General features: G+C 51.7%; 1 protein-coding gene across 4 annotated transcripts in view; it reads left to right on the top strand.

The window, feature by feature from the left end:
• The window catches only part of LOC105489623 (forkhead box P4), a 54,070-nt gene that overhangs the window by 2,212 nt on the left and 41,519 nt on the right, over positions 1 to 10,339 (top strand). The gene's annotated exons all lie outside the window — the stretch shown is intronic.

Raw genomic sequence — 10,339 nt, 5'->3', positions numbered from 1 at the left:
CCAGTGGACCCAGCCGCCTGAAGGGGAGCCACGGCCTCAGAAAACCTCTGCCCGCCCCCGCGGAAAACCGCTGTAGGGAAGTCTGAAGGCCTTTTTTTTTTTTTTTTTTTTTTTTTTCAACTTGAGAAACTTTTGCCTCAGGGTTTTGGGGCTCTGTTACCTGGTGGCTGGAGGGAGGATACTGAGGCTCTGCTCTTGGTACCTGGACAATTAATTGTTGGCTCCCATGGTGCGCTTTCAATCTCAGACTCTCCGAAAACTGAGTTGGGGGAGTCACTCACACTCTAGTCAGTGGGGCAAAGTGGCAAGGGGAAGAGGTGGCTTTGTGGTTGCCCCCTCCCAGCCTCCACACCCAGGGCCAGGGTGAGTGCTGAATCTCTCCTGGGGGACCCTCAGGACCCACTTTATCCTGGCTCCAGCCTTGCTACTAAGTTTGGGAGACCGTGGTAACCTCTCCTGGCACTAAGGGCTGGGCGCCTGGGTGGGGTTTTCTGTGCTTCTCCCTGTCCTGGGCAGGTTTCCCAGGAGTTACAGAGTTGGGGAACCCTGAGCCCTGGGGAGAGAAAGACCTGACCCCCCAGTGCTGGAGAACGCCAGGGCCAGAGCACTTGCAACGGGTACCACTTACAAAGGGACCTGCTCCTGTCCCTTTCCGTGTAGGGACCCTCCTCACACCTGGACACCCCCAGCCCCCTTCCTCTGCCTTTAGAGCCAAAACCTTCGTTTCTGGCTGTAGGCAGGTAGGTCGCTTCTTGCCAGGAATGTGCATATCCTGCCGGGCCCCTACCCCAAACATACCTCTTCCTTGGTGGGAGGGAAGTAGAGGGACTGGGAGAGGAAGTCTTGCTTTTGATTCAGTAATTCCCCCAAATGTTTGCTGAGCCCCTACTCTGCCTGGGCAGGTCCCAGGCTGAGTACTGGGGTACCCAAGCAGTGAAGGCTGGAGTCTGCTCTCTGGATCTCAGATTGTTGGGGTAGGAGAGACAGGTAAGATGTCACATCGGGGAGAGAAGGATGGGAACAGGGTGTCTGTTTCAGAGGAGAGGTGTGAGGTGCAAGGGGAGGGAAGGGTCGTCTCCCCAGGAAGCCCTCCCTGCATCTTAACCCTTCCTACTCCACTGCCTTGGCGGTTTTGTGTCTCTCTAGCCACAGTGCAAGCCCCCCAGTCCCATCCTAAGCAGGCACAATGTCTTTACTTCTTGAATAGCCTACACTGTGTGAAATAATAATTTCTTCCATCCAAGAAACTCCTCACAGTTTCCCTTCTTGCAGATCTTACCACGATCCAGCTTCCCCAGACCAAGGCAGGGCAGGTACTATTTTTGACAGGACTCTGAGGCTCCGTTGGCTGGAATGGCCTCCTCAGATTTGGTTCTAGAACTCTGGAACCCAGAGCAAGGAACTGAGGCCTCCCCAGGGCAGAACATGTGTCAGAGTGGAAAAGGCTTTGGGACTTGGCAGTAGAGATGGGACTCTGGGGAACTTAATTAAGCTCTTCGAACCTCAATTTTCTTACATTGTAAAGTAGGTCAATAATACCCACCTTAGAGATTCCGTTTGGGAGTCGAATGAGAAAGCAGATGTCAAGTACCTAGCACGGTGCTGGGCACATGGTAGTACTGATCAAGGGATGACTTTTATTAATAATTTGCTAGCACTGCCAGGCCACACGTTGATTGAATATGGAAATACTGAAGTATTAATCTTCATTTTATGGTTGGGAAAATGAAGTCCAGAGAGAAGAGGCAACTTGTCCGAGGTTACACGGCTACATGGTAGCAGAGCTGGAACTAAAATACGGGGTCCTCGACTCCCAGTACAACCAGTAGGGCTTGAGCCTATGCTGTAGTGAAGGGAGAAAGGAAGGGATGGGAGGAGCTGCCACTCCTCCCCCTCCTCCACAAGCTTGGCCTAGGCCGCCTGCCTTCTAGTGTGAAGGCCACCTTTCTCTTTTCCCTTTAAGCGGGGAGGGGGACTATAGGTTCGGAATCTGGTGTTTCCACCTGCACACAACCTTGGAGCATTCCCCATTCCCCAGGCACTCCTGAGGTTCTTGTGAGAGACACATAAATGGGAGAGAGAATTCCCTAGAACGCGAAGAGGAAAAATGACTGATAACCCCTCTCTCCAGAAAGGGAGATTTTTAGGGTTTGGAAACCCTAGCCTACACATCCTTATGGAAGATTTTGGCAGCAAGTCTCAGACCAGTTTGGGAGCTATCACTGAATGGATCATCTCAAAGAAGCAAAAGGAAACTCCCCTTGAGCCTGAAGTTATTGGCTCCCTTCAGCGTTGCCTCCCAGGATTCTCTGTGGAAATATACACCTTCAGCCCACTGCCAGTTCCACCAAGCCAGGATCACAGCAGGAACCCTCTTTCCTCCAAATTCTGCCACTTCGGATGCTATGATCTTGTGAGATGTTGCTCCTGGGCCCTTGCAGAGCCTGGACGCAGGGCACACCTGCCTGAGCTAGAAAACAAGAGCTCCTGGCACAAAAGGTACACATCTGGACAGGGCTGCCAGTGTTGGGCCGTGGAGTCAGTGTTGCTGTGGTGTGTCGCCCGGGCTGGGCAGGCCTGGGCCTGGCGAATGCCCTCCTTGCCTTGATCCTGGTCCCAGGATCCCTCCTGAGACCAGGGTGTTTTCCCGACTGTCCCTCTGGCACAGCCCTGCACCTTCCTTTCCCGTCTGGACGGTAGCCATACAACCGCCTGTGCCCTGAATCCCAGCTGCTCTGCCCACCTCCCTGGGCCCCATCCTCTGGCCAACTGGAGCCTCCACAGCCAGGCCTGATGGTGGGTGGAGCCAGTTGATAGTGCAAGATAGAGGTAAATGGTGTTTCCTTTCCTGCTGCAGTTCTGATGGTCTGTGACCCAGGCTACCATGTAAATGGAAAGTGGGGCGACATGGTGGGTTTTTCTCAGACTAACAGTATGTAGAATAGAGACCATTAGGCATTTGTTAAGGTAGTCAGGACTGGTGGGAGCAGAAGGTAACTAGCAGGAAAGGGGTGGCAAAATGCTGGCAACTTGAAGGCGAGGTGGCTTAGGGAATGGAGCCAGGGACTCAGTAGTTGTATCCATCCTGTGAACACTGTGGAGAACACTGTGGAGCGCCTACTGTGTGCTGGAGGCCAGGGTGGTGAAGGGCACAGCACAAGGGACCCAGAGAAGGGGTGACTTGCGTGCAACTTGGAAAATCAGAAATGGAGCAAGGGATGGAGCACAGATCTGTGGGCACTGGCCACCTGAGCCGGCGTGGGTCCTGAAACCCCCAGCTGAGACAGGACATGTCTGCTGCCCAGAGGGCCCTTAGGAGGGCCTCCCTGTGTGAAATGAAACCGGGCGGTGGGGAGGCAGAGGGTGGGAGGTTGAGGTGGTTTCCGTTCTCATCTCCTCAGCGGAGCTTCCTTGGATTCCATTCCCGGCTGGCTTTACTTTTCTAGGAGAACATTTCTGTGGAGACTCAGGCCTAAAGAAGTTGCTCCAAAAGAGGGTGGCGGTGCACTTCCTCCTTTCCTTCGGGGTTCCCCTGCAGGTGCACATCCGCATCCTGGAAGGAAGGGGTGCACTGGGGCAAGTTTTGGGGAGATATGAAACGTCAGGATTTGTGGGAGACCCAGCGAGGGGCTGCAGCTGTGAGCACTCGGAGCAAAGCGCCAGGCTTTTTGAGGCTGCGTCTCTGGATGGGAGCTGGAGAAGCTGGACAGTCAGGCCATGCACAGGGTGTAGAGTTGGTGCACTGAGAGAATCCCTCCTTCAGGAAGCCTCTGAGCTTTCTTTCCCAGAGAGCCAGAGCTACCTGATCCCCCTCCCCAGCTGAGCACTCGCTTTGGATTGTTCCCCCAGTGAGCTTTTACCTTTTTAACTGAGCGCATCAGTTCCGGTTGCTGGAAGCTTCTGCATGTCTGAGACCTGAGCACAGTGATGTAACACAAGGGCTTTTCGGCACTCACCTGACACAGAGAAAATAACTGCAGCTGGGCCAGCTCGGGCCGGCAGCTGGGGATCCGGAAACACTGGAAGAGGGGACGGCTCAGGCAGCATGGCAGTTTTTAGCCACAGAGAGGGCTGCCCACCCATTGTGGTCAGAGATGATTTCGTGGGTCTGGGCCTAAATGGCCCGGACCCACACGGGTACATCGTGAGGGGCCCTGGTAAGCCAACTGCTGCCGACTTCCTAACTCACTCTTCGGCCTTAGGCATGACCCGTCTTCTCTCTGGGCCTCAGTTTTCCTAACTGTACAGTGGGTGAAGAGGGTGCCTGCAGCCCCACGTCCTCGGGCTCACCATCCTGAAGCTGTGGGTTGGGAGCCAGGCAAGAAGAGACCTGAAGGTCTCAATGCACACCCTCTTTGTTCCAAGGGCGTCGGGAGCCTACTGCTTCCATGGGTCCTTCCTGAAAGGGGAGCTGTGGAGCTCGGGGCAGGGGACACCACGACCCTTGCAAGTCTCCTCCTTCCCAATTAGGCAGTGGAGCCCGATTAAAAGGGGTGCTGCCTGCCTCCTCCCGCCCGATCCCCATCGACGAGATTTCCCTTCATCAGAATCTCACATCCTCCAGAAATTAATTTGATGCCTCGTGTTATCAATTAATTGAATCTCGTTGGGAGAGAGCTCCGCGAGGCGAGGCGGGCTTCAGCTTGGCCCTTGTGCGCCGCCGTCCCCCCTCCCCCTCACACCAGGGCAGCCTTCCCCTCCCCCATTCCTTTTCTTCCACCTTTCTTTTAATTGCACTTATTTTCTAAAATAAAACCACTGCTCTGTGCCTCTTTGCCCAGTTTGGCTTGGATGGATACCCATGGACTGGATACTGGCTGGGATTTGCCCTTTCTGGGGTGGGGGCAGGAGGACTTCCCCTCCCCTGGACCCTGTCTGATCTCTCCTTAAGTAAACAGAATCTCACCCTTGGGGAATTTGGCCGAGATCCTGTGGGCTCCGGGGGCTACTGGTGAGAAACTTAGAGAGCAGGACTAGGGGAAGGAGGAAGAGCTGGGAACAGACTCCACCCTAGTTGGGAACAGGGGAGGTATAGAAGGACCAAGCTAGGGACCTTTTAACCCTCAGGATTTTGCCATTCAGAAACTGTTGCCCCTTCCAGAGCTGATCCATTAAATGCAGGGCAGAGGGCACAGGTGTGTGGTACCTCCAAGCCTCCCAACAGTCAGGTCAGGTATCTGCAGGAACAAGCCCTCAGCATTTTCAAGGACACTTGGAAGCCCTTGGTCTGCCCCCTGCATGGAAGATGGGGGACGAAAGTTCTAACAGGACATCCCTATTAGGAAACCTGGGAGGGCGTTGTGGCAGGTAGAGCTAGGTAGTCACCAGGCCCTGACTGAGGAACTGTGTTTTGCAGTTTCACATACCTCCTTGTTCTTATCCCCACAACAACCCTGAAAGATTCTCCAAGCAGTGGTAATGATCACTCTCATTTGATAGGTGAAGGACCTGGGCCCAGAGAGGTTACCTGACTTGCCCTGAGTCACAGTTAACTGGAACTTGCATTTCTGAAATGCTGGCCGTAAGGGCTGAGGTCACAAATGGACTAACTTCATCCCTGCTGAGTTTTATTGACCCATACACAGTTCATTACAATGGTAAATTTCACATAAATATCCCCACTTCAGCTCCTTTTGAAAAACCCAAGCCCTGTCAACACTGAACCTACATTTCTGTGTGGAAAGGATGGACTGGGATTGAGTGACACCTGCCTCCTTGTGCCCTCCTCACCTGGCCTCCTAAGTGACCAGCCTAGCCCCTGAGGGCATTTTGGTTAGCAGTTTTGACGTGGAGATTCACCTGTCCCCAGTATTCCTCAAGGAAAATCTAGTGGGGGACAGTGTCTGAAAGACTCTGCAGGGTCTGGCCAGGCACGGTGGCTCACGCCTGTAATCCCAGCATTTTTGGGAGGCCGAGGCAGAGATCAGTGGTTCAAGACCATCCTGGCCAACATGGTGAAACCCCGTCTCTACTAAAAATACAAAAGTTACCCGGGCGTGGTGGCAGGCACCTGTAGTCCCAGCTACTCAGGAGGCTGAGGCAGGAGAATTGCTTGAACCCGGGAGGTGGAGGTTGCAGTGAGCCGAGATTGTGCCACTGCACGTTAGCCTGGGCCACAGACTGAGACTCTGTCTCCAGAAAAAAAAAAAAAAAAAAGACTCTGCAGGGTCTGTACAAGAAGTGTACAAGAAGAGCTCAGAGAGGACCTATAAGGACACCGTGACCCAAATCTTACTCCCACGCAGCTACTTAATAACTGATGGTGGGATGGGCGCAGTGGCTTATGCCTGTAATCCCAGCACTTGGGAGGCCAAAGTGGGAGGATCGCTTGAGCTCAGGAGTTTGAGACCAGCCTGGGCAATATGGTGAAATTCCCTTTCTACAAAAAAAATACAAAATTAGGGTGTGGTGGCGTGTGACTGTAGTCCCAGCTACTCGGGAGGCTGAGACCAGAGGTTCACTTAAGCCAAAGAGGCAGAGGTTGCCGTGAGTGAGCCGAGATCGCGCCACTGCACTCCAGTCTGAGCCACACAGAGTGAGACCCTGTCTCAAAAAAAAAAAAAAAGTGATGGTGGTGGGTGTTTCTTTTTCCCTTCTTTCTACCATAGAGGTTAGGTCTTCTTACCATAAGCCCTTGTGTCTCCGGGGGCCTGTTTCAAGATGAAACCAGCCCATCCCTGACAGGGTGAGCCCCTCTATAATAAAGTTATCACTTGCCCCCTACATCTGGGGAAATGAAGGGAGGGGCCAAGGCATGTCTGGAGCAGGCTGGGCAGAACAGCCAGAGGCCCAGAAATGGCCGTACTCAGTGGTTTGTCCCAGGCCCACTAGAGCCCCTCCTGTGCCCACAGGAAACCCTGGTGCCAAAGGCACTACCAGAACCAGGCTCCAGATGGCCATTCAGGCCCTGGGCGAGTTGCCCCTACCCCTTAACCAGCAGGCCCCCCACGTAAGACGTCACTATTTAATTAGCCGTCTCTGATTAACCAAACTTGGCATTCGGCTCCTCTTGCCCTCATCTTTCCCAGCTCCGAATCAATGGCTTTGATATGCTAATTAGGGAGTAATTTAATTTCAAAAGGCCGCAATTAACAAGGGTGTTGTGGACATGCTGTAGTTAAGCGGAGTAATCTAATTTGCATTAGTAACAAGCAGGGACTAATTAGAAGCTTAATTAGACACTTAGATGGCTCTTATGTTTACTTTCTTAATGAGATGGAGTGGGATCTTTGGTTCTCTTTCTTTTTTTCCCCCTTTATTGTTAATTCTTTTTTTTTTTTGGTCTGTGTAGTAGGAAGGGGTATTGAGGGAGGCCACCTTGCCAGGGCCTGTGGGAGCGTTTCAGGGCTGGAGCCAGTAAAAGGTGAGCTGGAGGGTGGTGGTAGGGGTGAGGGAAGGCTTGGATTCCAGAGCGACTCGGGGAGTTAGGACGCGGAGAAGAGCACTGGTTTAGGAGTCAGAAGAGCCACCTGGTTTCAGTTTGGCTCAGCCACTTAGCAGTCAGGTAACCTTGTCAAGTCTTTGGCATCTTTGAAGTGTGGTTCCATCCTCTGTCAAAATGAGCGCAAAATTGCATGGGGGGAGAGAGGAGGGAGAGGCTGTAGAAAAGCACTCTTGCAGACTCTGTGAATTGAAGGTTTTGTTTTTTGTTTTTTTTTTTTTGAAATGGAGTCTCTCTCTGTTGCCCAGGATGGAGTGCAGTGTCGCCGTCTGCCACTGCCCAGGATGGAGTACAGTGGCACTCACTGCAAGCTCCGCCTCCTGGGTTCATGCCATTCTCCCATGGAGTGCAGTGTCGCCGTCTGCCACTGCCCAGGATGGAATGCAGTGGCACTCACTGCAAGCTCCGCCTCCTGGGTTCATGCCATTCTCCCACCCACCACCACGCCTGGCTAATTTTTTGTATTTTTAGGAGATGGGGTTTCACCGTGTTAGCCAGGATGGTCTCGATCTCCCGACCTTGTGATCTGCTCGCCTCAGCCTCCCAAAGTGCTGGGATTATAGGCGTGAGCCACCGCGCCTGGCAGTCGAATAGTTTTTAACAATAAAATATATTCACAAATTGTGTGCCAAGGCCTTGCTGCATCATGGCTCAGCTCAGAAGCCACCTCCTACAGAAAGCCTTTCCGGAGCACCCCTTACTCCCTCCAGGCTCCATGGTCCCCAGTATCTAACATAACATTTGTAAAGCTGTGTGTGTTGTGTAAGATGGAAGTTCTCAATCCTGGCTGCACTGGGAATTTAGAATGCTTGGAAAGCTTTTTTAAAAATCCACGCCTGGGTCCAATTCCCTGAAGAGTGCGATTTAATTGACTTAGGGTGGGCCATAGGTATGGGTTGGTTGGTTTGTTTTTTTAAAGCTCCCCAGATGATTCTGATGTTTAGAAGGAAAGCTTACCTGCCCATTAGTCTCTCCTCTCTCCATTTCAAGCCCTGCAAAAGCAAGGTCTCCGTTTTACTCACCTCCATTTGCCCCAACCCCAGTGCCCATTGTGCTCAGTATCAGCTGCAGGTGAAGGCTCCCTGCCCCACTCTGACCTTAGGGAACTCACCCAGACTTGACAGGGCCTATAGTGTTGAGTTGCGAATGCCTTATTCAGGCTCTGAGAATCTCCTGGAGAAGGAGCTGAGGAGAATTGAGGGAAATCACTAAAGAGGTTAGGGCCCGAGAGTCTTATGAGATGTGGCTGCCTTGCTAAAGGAGAATTGGACAAAATTGGTATGAATTTTATGGGCATCAATTTGGGAATGAATATATCAAGAACCTTAAAAATATACAGTTCCACCTTCTAAACATGTATCCTAGGCAAATAGTCAAAAATGTAGAGTATCCTGTTCCCATAAAGGTGTTTACTGCAGAGTCATAGTAAAACATGGCTAACAGCCTCGATGTCCAATTCTAGGGGATTGGCTCAATACATTCTGGAACATGCGGCCCATTCAGGCAACTGTGTGACCATTAGAAACTTGCTTAAGATATTTGATGGCATGTGGAAATGCTTATGATAGTAAGTGATGAGTGGAAAAAGAAGAAAATTCAAACCATGTACAGATTATGACCCCAATTTCACTTTTTTGATGTTTATATGCCAAAAGAGAGTGAGAGTGGATTGACTGGAAAGGCTGTATATCCCAAAGGGCTAGATCTCTATGGGGTAGGATTATGAGTACTCTATTTTTTTTTTTCCTTTTTTTCAAAATTTTCTACCAGGATGTCTCTTACTTTTAGGATTCAGAAACAAAGTTAGTTGGAACTTGGGAGAGGACCTGGAACAGACAGCACAGGATGGCAGCTTCACCTTCCAAATCGAAGGCTTTGTTGGAGGCTTTCAGATAGGAATGTCTTTGCCCTGCCACTTGTACTGAGCTCCTCTGAGCACCGAAGTGTGCTGAGAGGCCTTGAATGGTCCCTAGAGTTGAGGTAGGTGGCTTCTAGGATATCACAGTCATTTAGGGAGACTCCCAGGCCAGGAACTCAGACAGAGGTAGGGGTACAGAGGGAAGCCCAGGGTGCCTGCCTCTGACCCACACAATGAGGAGTGCCAAAGGAGGGCAGGGGCTTGGAGAGGGATTAAGCCTACTCTGGAACTCACAGAGTCCCATGTGCTTGGGGAGAGAAACTGCTGGCATGATCAGGGAGCCAAGCAGTGCATGACTCACATCACCCAGCTCTGGCTTCAGGACCTATTTTGGAGCTATAGCCACATTCTAACCCATGGGTCTTGCCTCACTTTCTTCAAGTGCTGACCCAAGGGCTGGGAGAGCAGGGTGGGATCAATTTTTAAACCATAGCCCACTCAGAGGTAGGTTGTAGCAGGACTTTCTGGACCCCCATAATTATAGTAACTACCCTTCTCTAAATGTCTTCCTCATGCAGTGTGTCTTATTTGATATCACTGCAACCCTGGAAGGAAAATGTATTGGCATTAACCTCACATTACAGATAAGGAAACCAAGGCTCAGACTGGTGACCTCAGTCCAGAATGTCACAAAGGTAATAAGAAGCCAGGAAGGGTTAGCAGGTCATCTGGCAAATGAGTGGTTGGCTAAGTAAGCCAGAAGCCCCAAGTGGCCACTGCCCTGGAGCCCTCCCCTCACCTGGAGCCTGAAGCCAGAAGCCACTGGGCCTCTGGGGCCAGGGCTGAATGGGGGAGGCTAGTCCCTGGGACTTTGGATTGGGAAGCATCCTGCAGTTAAACTTCTAGGGCCAGGGCTCATTGCTCTGAAAAGCCCTCTGTTTTATATCTCTTGACACAGGTAAGATATAGCAGGATAGCTAGAAAGAAACAGAGAAAGAAGGAACTAGAAGACATCCTTGTGCTCTGGTATCCACATGTGT

This window comes from Macaca nemestrina, chromosome 5 (assembly GCF_043159975.1).
Source record: "Macaca nemestrina isolate mMacNem1 chromosome 5, mMacNem.hap1, whole genome shotgun sequence".
NCBI lineage: Eukaryota > Metazoa > Chordata > Mammalia > Primates > Cercopithecidae > Macaca > Macaca nemestrina.
This window is presented reverse-complemented; position numbering and strand designations above follow the sequence as displayed.